The sequence below is a fragment of the Periplaneta americana genome, chromosome 1, assembly GCF_040183065.1.
Source record: "Periplaneta americana isolate PAMFEO1 chromosome 1, P.americana_PAMFEO1_priV1, whole genome shotgun sequence".
Lineage (NCBI taxonomy): Eukaryota > Metazoa > Arthropoda > Insecta > Blattodea > Blattidae > Periplaneta > Periplaneta americana.
Window position 1 is genome coordinate 222,171,877 of NC_091117.1, and position 15,834 is coordinate 222,187,710.

General features: G+C 34.7%; 1 protein-coding gene and 2 non-coding genes across 3 annotated transcripts in view; 2 read left to right on the forward strand and 1 right to left on the reverse strand.

Annotated features, from left to right (window-relative positions):
• The window catches only part of LOC138696342 (lachesin-like), a 731,117-nt gene that overhangs the window by 295,881 nt on the left and 419,402 nt on the right, over positions 1-15,834 (forward strand). The gene's annotated exons all lie outside the window — the stretch shown is intronic.
• TRNAY-AUA (transfer RNA tyrosine (anticodon AUA)) lies at positions 12,045-12,117 on the forward strand. Its single transcript has one exon. It is a non-coding gene; the product is annotated as a tRNA-Tyr (tRNA).
• TRNAY-AUA (transfer RNA tyrosine (anticodon AUA)) lies at positions 14,181-14,253 on the reverse strand. The gene has a single exon. It is a non-coding gene; the product is annotated as a tRNA-Tyr (tRNA).

Here is a 15,834-nt window from a genome sequence, read left to right on the forward strand (position 1 = left end):
AAATATAAAAATTGTAAATTTTATCCCTTGAAGAGGTGAAAAAATTCAAATATTTTGGAGCAACTGTAACAGATATAAATGACACTGGAGAGGAAACTAAACGCAGAATAGATATAGGAAATGCCTGCTATTATTCGGTTGAGAAGCTTTTGTCGTCTAGTCCTCTTTTCAAAAAAGCTGAAAGTTAGAATTTATAAAACAGTTATATTACCGGTTGTTCTGTATGGTTATGAAACTTGGACTCTCACTTTGAGAGAGGAACAGAGATTAAGGGTGTTTGAGAATAAGATTCTTAGGAAAATATTTGGGGCTAAGAGGGGTGAAGTTACAGGAGAATGGAGAAAGTTACACAATACTGAATTTCACGCATTGTATTCTTCATCTATCAAAATTAGGAACATTAAAACTAGACGTTTGAGATGGGCAGGGCATGTAGCACGTATGGGTGAATCCAGAAATGCGTATAGAGTGTTAGTTGGGAGGTCTTAGGGAAAAAGACTTTTGGGGAAGACGAGATAGATTCGAGGATAATATTAAAATGGATTTGAGGGAGGTGGGATATGATGATAGAGACTGGATTAATCTTGCTCAGAATAAATAAATAAATAAATAAATAAATAAATAAATAAATAAATTTATTATTATTATTATTATTATTATTATTATTATTATTATTATTATTATTATTAAATTTTATGTAATGCATGTTTCATATATGAAAGAGTATTTTAAAAGAAAGAAGTTGAAAGAACATTGAAGTTACGGGAAATTGCAATCAAAGTTTACTGTACATTTTAGCTTTTAAAAATGACGTCACAGCAGGTGACAAGTCGTTAAATGCGATTAAACTTTTATGTAATATGTTTCTCACGTATGAAAATGTATTTATATGATATGTACAAATCGAATAATTATTTCACTCGTTTCATTTCTCTTTATCTTTTATGTCTGTTAATTCCGGATCCCAGTGGTCAACCTCACTTGAGAACGGATGATTTGAAATAAATATTAGCTGGATTTTCACCATATTTAATCATTTTCTCCCTTTAAGGCGTTGTTTAGAGAATGTCTCAGGATGGCTAAAGTGTAGAAAGAGTTGTGTAACATTTTGTAAGGAAGCAAGCACAGGGCGTTGACTTCCGTAACACTCGCCTACAAAAGCCAGTTACAGTTAAAGTATATTATAATTTTCTCCTTCATCTACGGCTATGAAAATGTACTTGCAGACTACAGAGCTCCAATGTCAGATGATCGTACTCTTTCGGTTCCTCTTTCTCCGGGGTAAGAATTCCCTTCACTGCAATTTTCTTAACTTCAAGTCGTATAAAGAATCCTTAAGCACGTCTGTAGCCAAACTTTTTATGTGCACAGAAATGACTCTATTATAAATATCGGTGACAATTTTGAAGATTTCTTTTGTATTCGCTTTTTTATACGCCCTCAGTCTCAAGTTCCGGGGGGAAGTAGCAGAAACAGACATCAGCGCCCGACACATTTTGAGAACTTGCTAAAGTGCCCGCTGCGGGTTTTAAGGGCACAGCTACTTCGGTGGAGAGCCCGCGATAAGATAGAGCGATTCTCATATTTCAAGTCACCATTTCACCCCCACAACCCCTGCTCCAACTACCCCACACCCTTTGCTTCATACGCTCTTTAGTAGTGAAAGTGTAGGGGTTAGTCTCGCTCCCCGAGGAAGGGCATGGTTGAAACATTGACCTCCGCCCCCAGGCCGTTAGCAGTCCTTCCTTGTTCAAGATTGAGTGCGTCGAGCGCCGCCCCGTGTTGTTCTTTCAACTTTAGTCTGGTTTCATTGAAATCTGCAACATTATGAGCCACCGCACTATGTGGCGATGAACTTCCTTTTAAACAAATATAGTCTACATTTATTTTGGAACGACAATTAAGAAGAAAGTAGCTATTAGGGCTAAAACCACTAAACGAAATGCTTAATACGCGTTTATACACTTCATATAAGAAAATAATTTGATCAGTCATTCATTTAGTCATTTAGTGTTCTCCCCAAGGGCAGATCTTTCACTGCAAACTCAGCTTCCTCCAGTCTTTTCTATTTTCTGTCTTCCTCTCTGTTTCCTCGTGTGATCCATACGAGCTATTCCATCTCAAATCGACCGAAATATAGAGAAAATTGGCATTACAATTTCTAAATACAATTAAACTTCTTTTGTGCTTAGAGAACTGTGATACAATTCTTTGTGCAAAGTTTGAGGCATCAGAACTCCATAGTGTTTAAATTTAAAATATTTAAATTTATCGTATTTTCATAAAATTAGCAACTTTAACTGTTGTAGCTCCGAAACCCTTTCACCCGATGATCAAAATCATGGTTTATTTTGATGCTGAGAAATTAAAGCTTATATTGACATATAAACAGATTTTCTTACTTTTTATGGAAATGGAGAAATTTAGATTCTTCCTCATTAAGACGCCTTTGCCTAGGAAAAAATATTTTAAAAATATATAGTTAGATTCCGCATTGAAAATGCAAATAAACACATATTTTTTTACTGGTGGTATGTTGATAAGAAAGTATTGAAAATATCAAATAAAGAAAATAACTAGTACGCGCGTGAAGTAACCAGCTGACTCTAAGGCGGGAGCTAGTCGAGGGAAGCAAGGCCAGGAGACATAAACACGTGATGTTTCGTCTAGTAGCGCATAGCTGGGCTAGCTTTATCACAAGTTTTCATAAATACAGAAGTAAAATGACGCCCAACGCTCGCTTATCTTCAGCTCTCGGCCAGTGCGTGCGGTACTGCGCCGTTCAAGTTCAGGCGTGTGAAAATAATTATTTAATACCCTCGAAACTTAGTACTGAGCCACTAAGCAAACCATGCCGAATCCCTCTTAATAATGCAAGGTTTTTTCTCAATATTTTTTTTTTTATTTTTACAAATTGGCAAAAAGCTTAAAAGTAAGTAAAATCAGATTATCTGTCTCTCTGTGTACAATAAAAATAAGGATTACTTCTTATCATAACCTACCAAATGTCAGCTTTAAAATGAGCTCCCGTTCAATGTTCTGGAGTAAATGGTTCCAGAGTTCTGAGCGCTGAAAGAGGCTTGTTTTTTTTTTTTTAATACGCTCAATTTATCGCTCAACAATACGAAAACCGTTTGACTTTCGATAGTATATTTTTGAAAATGCACTCTCCTCAGCACCTTGTATAAATAGTGAAAAAAATAGAGTATAAAAAAATCCGAGGATTTTTACTGATCGATATCATATGGAATAGCCCGTATATCTTTATGTCGTCTATCATCTGATATCTTCTTCTGCCCCGAACTTTTCTCCCGTTCACCATTCCTTCCAGTGCATCCTTCATTAGGTAGTTTCTTCTCAGCCAGTGACCCAACCAATTCCTTTTCCTCTTTCTGATCAGTTTCAGTATCATTCTTTCTTCACTCACTCTTTCCAGCACAGCTTCATTTCTTATTCTGTCTGTCCACTTCACACTTTCCATTTTTCTCCATATCCACATTTCAAATGCTTCTATTCGCTTCTCTTCACTTCGTCGTAATGTCCATTTTTCTGCATCATAAAATGCCACACTCCATAGGAAGCATTTCACTATTCTCTTCCTTAGTTCTTTTTCCAGAGGTCACTCAACAATTATGTCCCCATAGTATTGTATTGTATTGTATTGTATTGTATTTATTAACATTCCATGATATTCATACATGCTTACAGCTAGAATATGGAACAAGTCAAAAAACTTTATACTATTATAAAATCTTAATTTATAGTCACAGTGTAGATGAAATATATACAGACGAGATTTACAATATAGTCTACTAGTACAACACATAGTTTTAGTATCAATTTCATGAAGTGTTATTGAATGTCATGAATTCACCTACAGAATAGAAGGCGTGAGAAATTAGGTACTTCTTTAATTTGGCCCTAAATAATTTTATGTTTTGAGTTTCATTTTTTATATCGATAGGGAGGCTATTAAAAATGTTTACTGCCATATAACGCACTCCTTTTTGATAGCACGATAGACTTGCCGATGGAGTATGAAAGTCATTTTTTGACGTGTATTTATGCTATGAACTCTTGAATTAGTTACAAAGTTTTCACGATTACATACGAGGAAGACTATTAATGAAAAGATATACTGACAAGCCATGGGCATTATTTGTAGTTTTTTGAAAATAGTCCTACACGACTCCCTAGATTTCGCACCTACTATTATTCTAATTACTGTATATACATATACAGGATAGAAGTGAAATAATCTTGCAGATAGTGTATGCTACACTGCAACTAATAAGAAACGTACTACGTTTTGTGATTAATTATACAATTAAGTTTGAAGTTTCAGTTGTCCGGCAACAACGCCGCTAACACACTCTACTCGTGATATAGATGTAAGTAGTCAATGAATTCGGTGTGTCTCGGTAGGTGAGTTGCTCTTTGCCTAGACGTTGCCACTTTTTCGCATGTGCAGTGACTTAAAGTGAGAGGTTTTTAAAATTAAATTTACACGAAAACCGTCCACGCTATTGAAATACGCCAAAGGGATAAATTATTCTTTATTAGATATCTTATCGATATGGACAAAAATCAAGATCCTACTTGCAATAGTTACCGAATAAGTGATTGCTAAACATTTAGGAAAAAATATATTTTCTGAAAAAAAAAAAAACATCAACTTTACAACAATATATTATACATGTTGAATCTTTCGTACACTACTTTTAACACTTGAATATAAATAATTTATTAAATGGCTATCTTACTCGTATTAATTATGTAAGCATGTGCGGCTTACAGCTGTTTCGGTGCTACTTGACACCATCCTTAGAGCCTACTAGATCTCGGCGCTATCTCAACTTCGCTGCCTGTTGTGTGGGTGCGTTCGTGTGATGAAGAGTTGTGTCAAATAGTGTGTGTGTTCTGAAATTGATCTGTGTGTTGAGAATTTGATTAGGATGTGTTTTAGTGTGTCTGTATATTTCATACTGTTCTAGTGTGTTGAGTTTTTGGTTTTTTGGTTGTATGTGTAGGATTCCCATGTCTGTATTTATGTTATTGTATGTGTGGTTAGCATTAGTTATGTGATCGGCATATGTAGATGTATTGTGTCCTCTGATTATTGCTTTAATATGTTCTTTGTATCTACATATGCCGAACACATAACTAATGCTAACCACACATACAATAACATAAATACAGACATGGAAATCCTACACATACAACCCAAAAACCAAAAACTCAACACACTAGAACAATACGAAATATACAGACACACTAAAACACACCCTGATCAAATTCTCAACACACAGATCAATTTCAGAACACACACACACTATTTGACACAACTCTTCATCACACGAACGCACCCACACAACAGGCAGCGAAGTTGAGATAGCGCCGAGATCTAGTAGGCTCTGAAGATGGTGTCAAGTAGCACCGAAACAGCTGTAAGCCGCACATGCTTGCATAATTAACACGAGTAACATCGCAATTTAAACAATTATTAATATGTTATAGTTTTTTTGTTACAAACAACATGAGCTATTCTCTCTGAAAATCTGCAAGGCTATTTCACTTCCACCCTGTATACACGCATAAACATACGCACACATACGCGCTTTAAAAGTTGTTTCGTTGTAAACGATTTTGAAGTAGTTAATATGAATATGAAATTTACAGCTGAATTCATCGAGATAATATTGTTCACTATGAAGAATTGCCACAAGTCTTTAGTGCGTTGGCTTTCTGCATCGTGTTAGTGGAAACCGCCAGCTGAAAACGCGTGAGACAAGCCAGGTTGCGGATGTGTTATTCTGAACGATCAGTTTGCAGCTGTTGGACTACCTGAGGCTTCTGCTTGCATCCAGCCAGGTGGTGGCTGCCCTTCCACATGAGATGCTCATGGCTTCAGCCACGTGTAGTATTATCTCATGATGCATCCTGAACATAGAGACACTGGGTGACTTGGAGCTAGTCAGTCACAATTAACTGAATCATTTTCAGTTCTGTAGCATATTAACATGTGCAGAATATAATACACTTCAGCAAGTTTTATCAACAGTAATCTCACTAGACGTTTTGATTTATCTAGAGAAAATCAAAACTCGAGTGGGATTTAATTGACTATTACACGATTAGAAGAAAGTATATAAAGATTAGAAGTAACTAAGTACTCCAATACTATAAAATATTAATTGACTTACGAAAATACAACAGTCTTCAAATGTATTATTGTACCATCTCAACATTACAAATATTACGCTAGATGCATGCTAGATGGCAGTAGTGAGCAATGCCTTGTCGTCGAGAAGTTCTCGATCTATTATACACGATGGCAATGTTACTAGTCAAGAAGGCTTTGTTGATTCAGTTTCATTTTTATTAAAATGCAACATTCCACTTCAATTATCCGAATCCCAGTAATCAACGTCACTTGACAGATGATTTTCAATAAATCTTAATATTAAACAATCTCTGATACGTGACTATCCATAATATCATAGCAGAAGCTATAACATAACCTAACTAATATACACAAGTGTTATAAAAGTTTTAATTAACGACGATGACATAAAAAATAAACATGAATAATTTTAAAAGGAATAATTATTGAATGAACAATTTTCAAATTTGAATGTGGTTGGTGGTTCAATTGATGTTATATTGGACGTGTGCGTAATAGCAGTGGAATTCGTTGATTTAGGCCTAAATGGTGTATTCAACTTATTCAGGATTTCCGAATGGTGCTCTTCATTTATTTGTAAATCGGATTTCAGAAGATGCATAGATATGATCAGTGATTTGTATTAATTCTTGTTCTTGAATGCCAATGCGAGTCATATTTGAAACTGCTGTGCATCAACTGGAGTGGTTTGTAATTTTATATATATTTTTGAAGTCCAGACCAGCGCAGTTTCAAATGTTGGCAAACAAAGAAACAAATGCTAGGGACGCGATAAAATTAAACAAATGCTAGGGACGCGATAAAATTAAACAAATGTTAGGGACGCGATAAAATTGTGCGATAAGCAGCCATGATTGGTTGAAATACGTCCTTTCGTACCGTTTTATTGGTCAAAAGTAGTATGACGTAATAAGAGTGTAATAGTCAACAGTAATTTCACTAGAGATGTTGATTTATCTAGAGAAAATCAAAACTCGAGTGGGATTTAATTGACTATTAAACGATTAGAAGAAAAAATATGAAGATTTGAAGTAACGAAGTACTCCAATACAATAAAATATTAATTGACTTACGAAAATACAACTGTCTTCAAATGTATTATTGTGCCATCTCAGCATTACAAATATTACGCTAGATGGCAGTGGTGTGTTATGATTAGCTGTTTTCGTGTTATCAGTTGTGCCAACTATGGAATCTTCATTGAACTCTGTAGACGGTTACTAGTCAAGAAGGCTTTGTTGATTCAGTTTCATTTTTATTAAAACAGTTGCATTCCACTTCAATCATTCGGATCCCAGTAATCAACGTCACTTTACAGATGTATTTCAATAAATCTTAGTATTAAACAATGTCTGATACGTGACTATCCATAATATCATATAGCAGAAGCTATAACATAACCTAACTAATATACACAAGTGTTAGAAAAGTTTTAATTGGGGATGATGAAATAAAAAAGAAAAGTTTTAATTAAGGATGATGAAATAAAAGGTAAACGTGAATAATTTTAAAAGGAACAATTATTGAAAGTACAATTTTCAAATTTGAATGTTTTAGTGGTTGGTGGCTCAGTTGATGTTATATTGGACGTGTGCGTAAAAGAAGTGGAACTCGTTGATGTACATGGTGTATTCCTAAACTTAATCAGGATTTCCGAATGGTGCTCTTCATTTATTTGTAAATAAGGTTTCAGGGAAGCTGTATAGCTATGTCCAGTGATCTTTATTTATTCTTGTTCTTGAATGCCAATGAGAGTCATATTTGAAACTGCTGTGCATCGACTGGAGTGGTTTGTAATTTTTTTTTTTTTTAAATCAGCACAGTTTGAAATGTTGGCAAACAAAGAAACAAATGCTAGGGAAGTGGTAACTAATTACGCCATCATTAATTCACATATCTTAATCGTCGTCATCCATACCAAAGCCTGGGTTAAGTTCACGGTGCTGCATGCTGTATTTGTACAAGAGTGCAGCCGTTTGGCTACCCAATAATCATTTACAGTATAGGAGTGGTAAGCACAATAAGCCTTACGCTACAGTGTAAGCCTTTGGGTCCTTCCTCCGTACAAGGAAAGAAAAACAATGAAACATTATTAAATTTAAAATTTACATTATTATTATTATTATTATTATTATTATTATTATTATTATTATTATTATTATTATTCAAGAACTAGCCGTACCCGTGCGCTCCGCTGCACCCGTTAGAAATAAATATAAAGTAATTACATAATTAAAATAGGATATTTGATAGAAGGATAAATCATTTATTATGTTACTTAATTTAAATTGTATTAAAAAAATAAAATACGATCATTTTGATCCAGAGACCACTCATTTGGTCATAAAAATTATTTTAGGAAATACAGGAAACGAATGCCTAAGTTTTCTGTGCATAAGAAGCTATTTTAATCTTACCTGTCCTCGATTCGCTCAGAAGTTACTGTAATAACATAATAGCATTATGTCCATCTAGAGAAACTACACTTTCCAATGGTGAATTAATAATTAATTATACAAATCAGTTAATTTAGCTTCCGATATTACTTCATACAAACACAGAAACACTCTCTGTAGGCTATGTTTTATAGCTTTCGATTGTTGTTGTCCAAGGTCCCTTATAGACGAAGTCATTTGTTTTTTATTTCATTACACCCGCCTTTTTCATTACACCGCCTTGTAATTTTGAAACTCATTTATCTCATTAAATAGCAGTCACATCAAAATTTGGCATGGAATAAAAGTTATCGAAAATTATTTTAAAGAAACTTTTGTTATGTAATATTTTTCATGAAAATTAATAATAAGGGAGATATTTCGATTTATTTAATTAAGGCCTCCTTATAACCCACCTTTTAAATGAAGTATTTTGAATGCCATATAGCCTGAATTCTAAGTTACAACGAACTTAATTTATATTCCAATTTTCATATAAATCGGTTCAGCCATTATCACGTGAAAAGGTAACAAACATCCAGACAGACAGACAGACAGACATACAAACAAAAATTAAAAAAAAAGCGATTTTCGGTTTCAGGGCTGTTAATTATATATGTTAGGACCAATTATTTTTGGAAAATCGAAAATTACCAGAAAAATTTCGGCTACACATTTATTATTAGTATAGATTAATTAATTAATTATTACACTCAATAATGATAATTAACAATAAACACAACTAATAAAAACAATAATTAATAATAATGATAAATAATAATAATAATAATAATAATAATAATAATAATAATAATAATAACAAGGAGCATCCTAAATTAAATGAAGCACAATCACTTAAAATAACATTTAAAGTATGCCCTAAATCTAATTTGTATCTTAATCCTCAGTTCGAACTAAGACCCACGCATAACTCTTGAATGAATAGCTCAAATAATCAATGTTTTTATTTTGAATTCATAAAAGGTATGCATAAGTTACCTTATATGTTTAATATTTAAGCTGGCATTCGATGTTATTGGTAAATTAATATTATTCCATATTGCCTAGATAGGTTATTAGTGTGGCAGGTATCCTATTATTGTTGTTATGCAATATTCAATATTGCATATTATTCAGTAGATTCAGACTGTGTTTTGCATTGCAGACAATGCATGCTCTTACATGAACGAGTGTATTGTAACATGAATAGATTCAGATATTCTGCATAGTGTAATGCATTGTTCTCCTGCAATATTACAGAAAATGTAACCTTATATTATTAAATTCCACACGTATAGAATGCTCTTGTATTCATGGATTTATTCGGAGGTATTTTATTTTAATATCATACGCCAAATTCCACTGAACTGTTTGGAGGATCGAGACGTGGAAAATGTGTCAGAAGAGTCCGCCCTCGGTACGTTGACAAACATAAAGTCATCATAACAGAATGTCATTCGGACGTTGACAAATGTTTGGAATCTATTTGTACTATTCCCTTTAAGTGCAAATAATTCAGGAAATCAAATTCCTCATAATTATGTAGAAGTCATGTACACTGCTCCGTCGATTTAGTATAAAGTCAATGTTCACCTACTTAGATATAACATGTGGAGCAAGTCCCCTGTAATCGGCAAGAATCATCTTTTGGTAGAGCAGTGGTATTCAATCTATGGTACGCGTATCCCCAGGGGTATGCGGGGTTGTCTCAAGAGGTATGTATCCCACTGATTACGCATGTAAAAATCCTTACATATTTATTTTATTATACTTGTTGATAATTATTGTATTATATAGTTTCTTTTGCAATACCAACAATTGTTTATCCTTTCTTGAATACGATTTTACGTAAATCATCCTATTATTATTATTGCATCAATAACTAAGTTGTATAATAATAATAATAATAATAATAATAATAATAATAATAGTGACATACAAATAATAATATTATTAGTAATAATTTATTTTAATACATCAATCCTAGTCTTTTGTTAATTCTTATATAATTGCAATCCAGTTTAGGGGTATAAATATATTTTGTGCGAGATCGTGCGTATTTGCTTGCTTTCCCGCACAAAACCAATACGCGGTAAGTGTGAAATACCACATTTAGTATTCCCAACGTAACACACATAACAATTTCCCTATTCTTACCGCTTAAGCGTCATATTCATTTTACTGTTTTAGGCTTTTAACATTATTTTTAAAGACGTTCAATATAGTAATAATTATAAATTTGAAACTTACCACTGCAATTTCACCTAAATTGCACTGTTAAATATTGTTTTTAAATATTTTCAAAAATTAAGTAAACTCTACAACACCACAAAAGTTACTGCATTTGTAATGCAAGTAACATAAAAAAAGCCGTGAAAAAATCAACAAGATTCCAGACTCATCATAGACGGGGGGGAAAAAAAGACAGACGTATATCACGGCCTGCTAGAGTATAGTAAACACAGAAAACATTTTATAGGAACAATGTTGAAGACAGATATATTTGTTTTCCAAAGTTGCCGTCATTGAACAACAACCAAGATGGAGATTTCATTGCAACTAATTAGAAATTCCTCTTTCAGGTATGTAATAAACGATCTTCGCACAAAATAATGTACGATACACGAGCGGTATGTTTGTTTTCATGTTCTCGGAAATTAAAAAAGCTCAACTACGTTTCGCTTTTTCAATCTTTTCCTCGACCATGAAAACGTCAACATACCGCTCTTGTAACGCATATTACTATTGTGGATACGCTAGCTAAAGATATTAACAAACTTTACACTCGTGCCAAAGGGACAACCTCTACAAACTTGAATCATAAATAACAATTTTATTTAGTATTGCGTCAAGTTTTAACAGATTAAAAAACGTTTTTCCATATCTCATACCGAAGTCACAGACCTACAGTAACTGTTTTAATACAACCCTTTAGTATACAGTATGTCTTTGAAATATAGGAGCAAGAAAATTCACTCACTCACTCATTTATTTATTTATTTATTTGTTTGTTTGTTTGTTTATTTACTTATTTATTTATTTATTTATTTATTTATTTATTTATTTATTTATTTATTTATTTATTTATTTATTTATTTATTTATTTATTTATTTATTTATTTATTTATTTATTTATTTATTTATTTATTTATTTATTTATTTATTTATTTATTTATATGGACTGCTAGCTGTAAGAATATTATAGATTTATTAATTTGTCCTACAGAATAATATCTGTAATATTGACAATTAATATTTGCATATAACTGCGGAATCCCGGCCAAACAAGTCAGTCAGCTGAGTGTGTCCCTAGTATAATGGCAGTTGACATTGGACATAAACGTCAACATATATGCCTAACTTGTAGTCAGGTCACAAAGGGAAACATTGAAGGAGGAAGGTTCGATCCGGTGCTGTGGATTGAATTCGGCGTAGCTCAGTGGTCAGAGCGCTTGGTACATAGAACCAAGGACCCGGGTTCGATCCCCGGCGCCGGAGCGAATTTTTCTCCTGAAATATTAATTGTCAATATTACAGATATTATTCTGTAGGATAAATTAATAAATCCATAATATGCTCTCCACTAGTTTGTGTAGGATATCCACTGGAATGCGTCGTCATTCCTCTTGCAACATGGCACTCAGTTGGACAATGGAAGTTGGCACCGTGTTTTGGCGGCTACTATGCAGTGGTATGCAGACAATAATGTTCACCGGTTGGACTGGCCTGCACAGAGTCCTGATCTCAATCCCATTGAGCACCTTTGGTACGAATTGAATCGGCGATTGAGGTCTCGGGAGATGCGGCCAACTTCCATTGTTCAATTGAGAGCCATGTTGCAAGAGGAATGGCGACGCATTTCAGTGGATATCCTACACAAACCACAGTATAAGAAGAATCAGTAGGGACAACTCTTGTCGGCACCTTTGATGTTGTTGGTACTAAATTCAAGCTCAGTAAGGTCTAGTTCTCAATGAATCCAACTATGTCGCTAGTATCAAACCACTATCAAAATATTAGTAAAATATTTATTTATTTATTTTATGCTCGATCATGCCGAAATGTAGTAATTATACACCTGGTAGCAGATCTTTAATGCATGTCATTAAAGTACACCTACTCATTAAAGATCAGGTCTTTCAGCCAATGACGACTCAGGTTACAACTGTTCAGCCAATGACAGGTCAGCTTTCTACCGTTATAAAACCGCAAGTATCGATTATTCTCGGATATGCAATCGAAAGAGAATTAGCGAAAAGTCACGGAGGCTGGAAATCCAATACTGTCGCAGAAGGTTATGTTCTGTTACTATAATAATTAGCGTTAATTGTAAATAATATTCAAATAAATTCAATTTGTCATCTCGTTTTTCAATGTCTAATTTTATTTGAATGTTATCTCTGTAGGTTCTTATGGTCTAGCAAGGTCAATGTGCACATCTGTTCCTCGGAAAAAATCAATAGTTTCGCGTCTGCGCACATCTCACAACATACGGGACATTGCTAAAAAATTAATAATATCAAGTTAGAAATATGGTCGAGCATAAAAAGTCGTATGAAACTCGCCTATAATGATAATTAAGAAGCTCGTATGAAAATTATGAAACTCGCTAGCGCTCGTTTCATAAATATCCATACTCACTTCTTAATTACCTTCATTATAGGCTCGTTGCATAATGTACTATTATTGGTCAGTAATACGAATAATCTTGTATGTATATTATCTATCATTAATATTACGTCGCTAGGAAGTCAAAATACTTATATCCATTGTTGACGTTCATGTTCGCACTTCACTGCAACAGACGCCATGATGTATTATGTTGTACTTGACGCAGTTTTACCAACATAAGCCTCGAACAATGACTTGAACGTTAGCGTCAATTAGTGAATATTTTCATGATGATTGCATACGGAAGTAATTATTATTATGGTTATATTGCCATTCCTTTGCCTCATGTCTTTAAAATTGTTAAAAGATGAGTAATGAATGTTTTCAGTTAATATTAAATTATGCCAGCCCTGTCGTAGATGGAGAGCCATCTGGTGGAGGTTCGAGATAATACACCCGGTTTCGTGACATGCGCACTCAGAATTTGTTCCCACGAAATGACTTAGGTGTCTTTACTGTATGTTCTCTGTACTGTGCACAAACTAGTGGATTCTTCTTATACTGTGGTTTGTGTAGGATATCCACTGGAATGCGTCGCCATTCCCCTTGCAACATGGCGCTCAATTGAACAATGGAAGTTGGCCGCATCTCCCGAGACCTCAATCGCCGGTCCAATTCGTTCCAAAGGTGCTCAATGGGATTGAGATCAGGACTCTGTGCAGGCCAGTCCAACCGGTGAACATTATTGTCTGCATACCACTGCATAGTAGCCGCCGAAACACGGGGCCAACTTCCATTGTCCAGCTGAGTGCCATGTTGCAAGAGGAATGACGACGCATTCCAGTGGATATCCTACACAAACTAGTGGAGAGCATATTATGGATTTATTAATTTATCCTACAGAATAATATCTGTAATATTGACAACTAATATTTGAGGAGAAAAATTCGCTCCGGCGCCGGGGATCGAACCCGGGTCCTTGGTTCTATGTACCAAGCGCTCTGACCACTGAGCTACGCCGAATTCAATCCACAGCACCGGATCGAACCTTCTTCCTTCAATGTTTCCCTTTGTGACCTGACTCAAAGTTAGGCATATATGTTCACGTTTATGTCCAATGTTAACTGCCATTATACTAGGGGCGCACTCAGGTGTGTGACTCGTTTTGGCCGGGATTCCGCAGTTATGTGCAAATATTAATTGTCAATATTACAGATATTATTCTGTAGGACAAATTAATAAACCCAGAATATTCTTACAGGTAGCAGTGCATAAATAAACAAACAAACAAACAAACAAATAAATAAATAAATAAGTGAGAATGAATTTTCTTGCTCCTTAATTTCAATTTTTTATTGGGTTATTTTACGACGCTGTATCAACATCTAGGTTATTTAGCGTCTGAATGATATGAAGGTGATAATGCCGGTGAAATGAGTCCAGGGTCCATCACCGAAAGTTACCCAGCATTTGCTCGTATTGGGTTGAGGGAAAACCCCGGAAAAAACCTCAACCAGGTAACTTGCCCCGACCGGGAATCGAACCCTGGCCACCTGACAGGGTTGCTGCTGTTAGAGGAACAAGAGGTGGTACCACGAGGTTCTAAAGAGGCAAAAACAGTGCCCAATTACTTTTTGATAGATAGTGTACAAAGCAATGGGAACAGATTGAACCTATATGGAAAATCGAACGCGGGACCACTGAATTTGTAGCAGGATATTCTTAAACTTCAATTAAAACAGAGGACACAGTTTGAAATTCGTCGTTCAAAGTATAATAAGAGCTTCTCTTAAACAGAAACAACTCCGTGTCTGTTCAGCTGAGTTACAGTTCGTTAACGCGAATTTAACCGCCGTTTAAGGAAATGACAAGTTCATTTGTGAGACTGTGAACGTTCATTTGAAATAAATTTGCAACTCGCGGAGCGACAGACATAATGATGTGATTCCAAACAAGTGCTAGTTGAGTAGTTGCTAATGCCATTAGCGGATTTGCTACGCGAGAACCGTAACAACTTAGTTCATAATTCGACGTCACTACTTATGCTCGCTGCCTGGTGTAATGAACGTCTGATCGATCCGGCTCGGTGGCGTAGCGATACATGAACCAGGGCCCCATTAAATGAAACTGCGTTTAAATGTCTTGTATCGGAGCGCTGCAGTACGACCACGGGTGATGAGCTCAAGTCGTAATATTCCTCAAATGTAAATACGTTACGTGATGCACCAACCGAAGCGAGATGCTGGAAATCTTCGAAATTGCAAATCTAATGACATTCAATAATTTTAGAAACTAAGTTCCCTGGCTTGTTTGACAGAATGTCTTCCTCTAATAAAACACGTGCTATTGCCTCTCAACTCTTCATAACTTATGTCTACTGTAAGTAGACCTCGGATTTCTAAGTAATAATAATAATAATAATAATAATAATAATAATAATAATAATAATAATAATAATGATAATGATTTATTTTAGCTGGCAGAGTTAAGGCCGTGCAGAGTTAAGTAGTTAAAAACTAACTTTTAAGCACGTAAATAGGCCCCGAATATATCAAAATAGGCACTAAAAACGTAGATTTAGGTACCTAAAAATACAATTCCAAG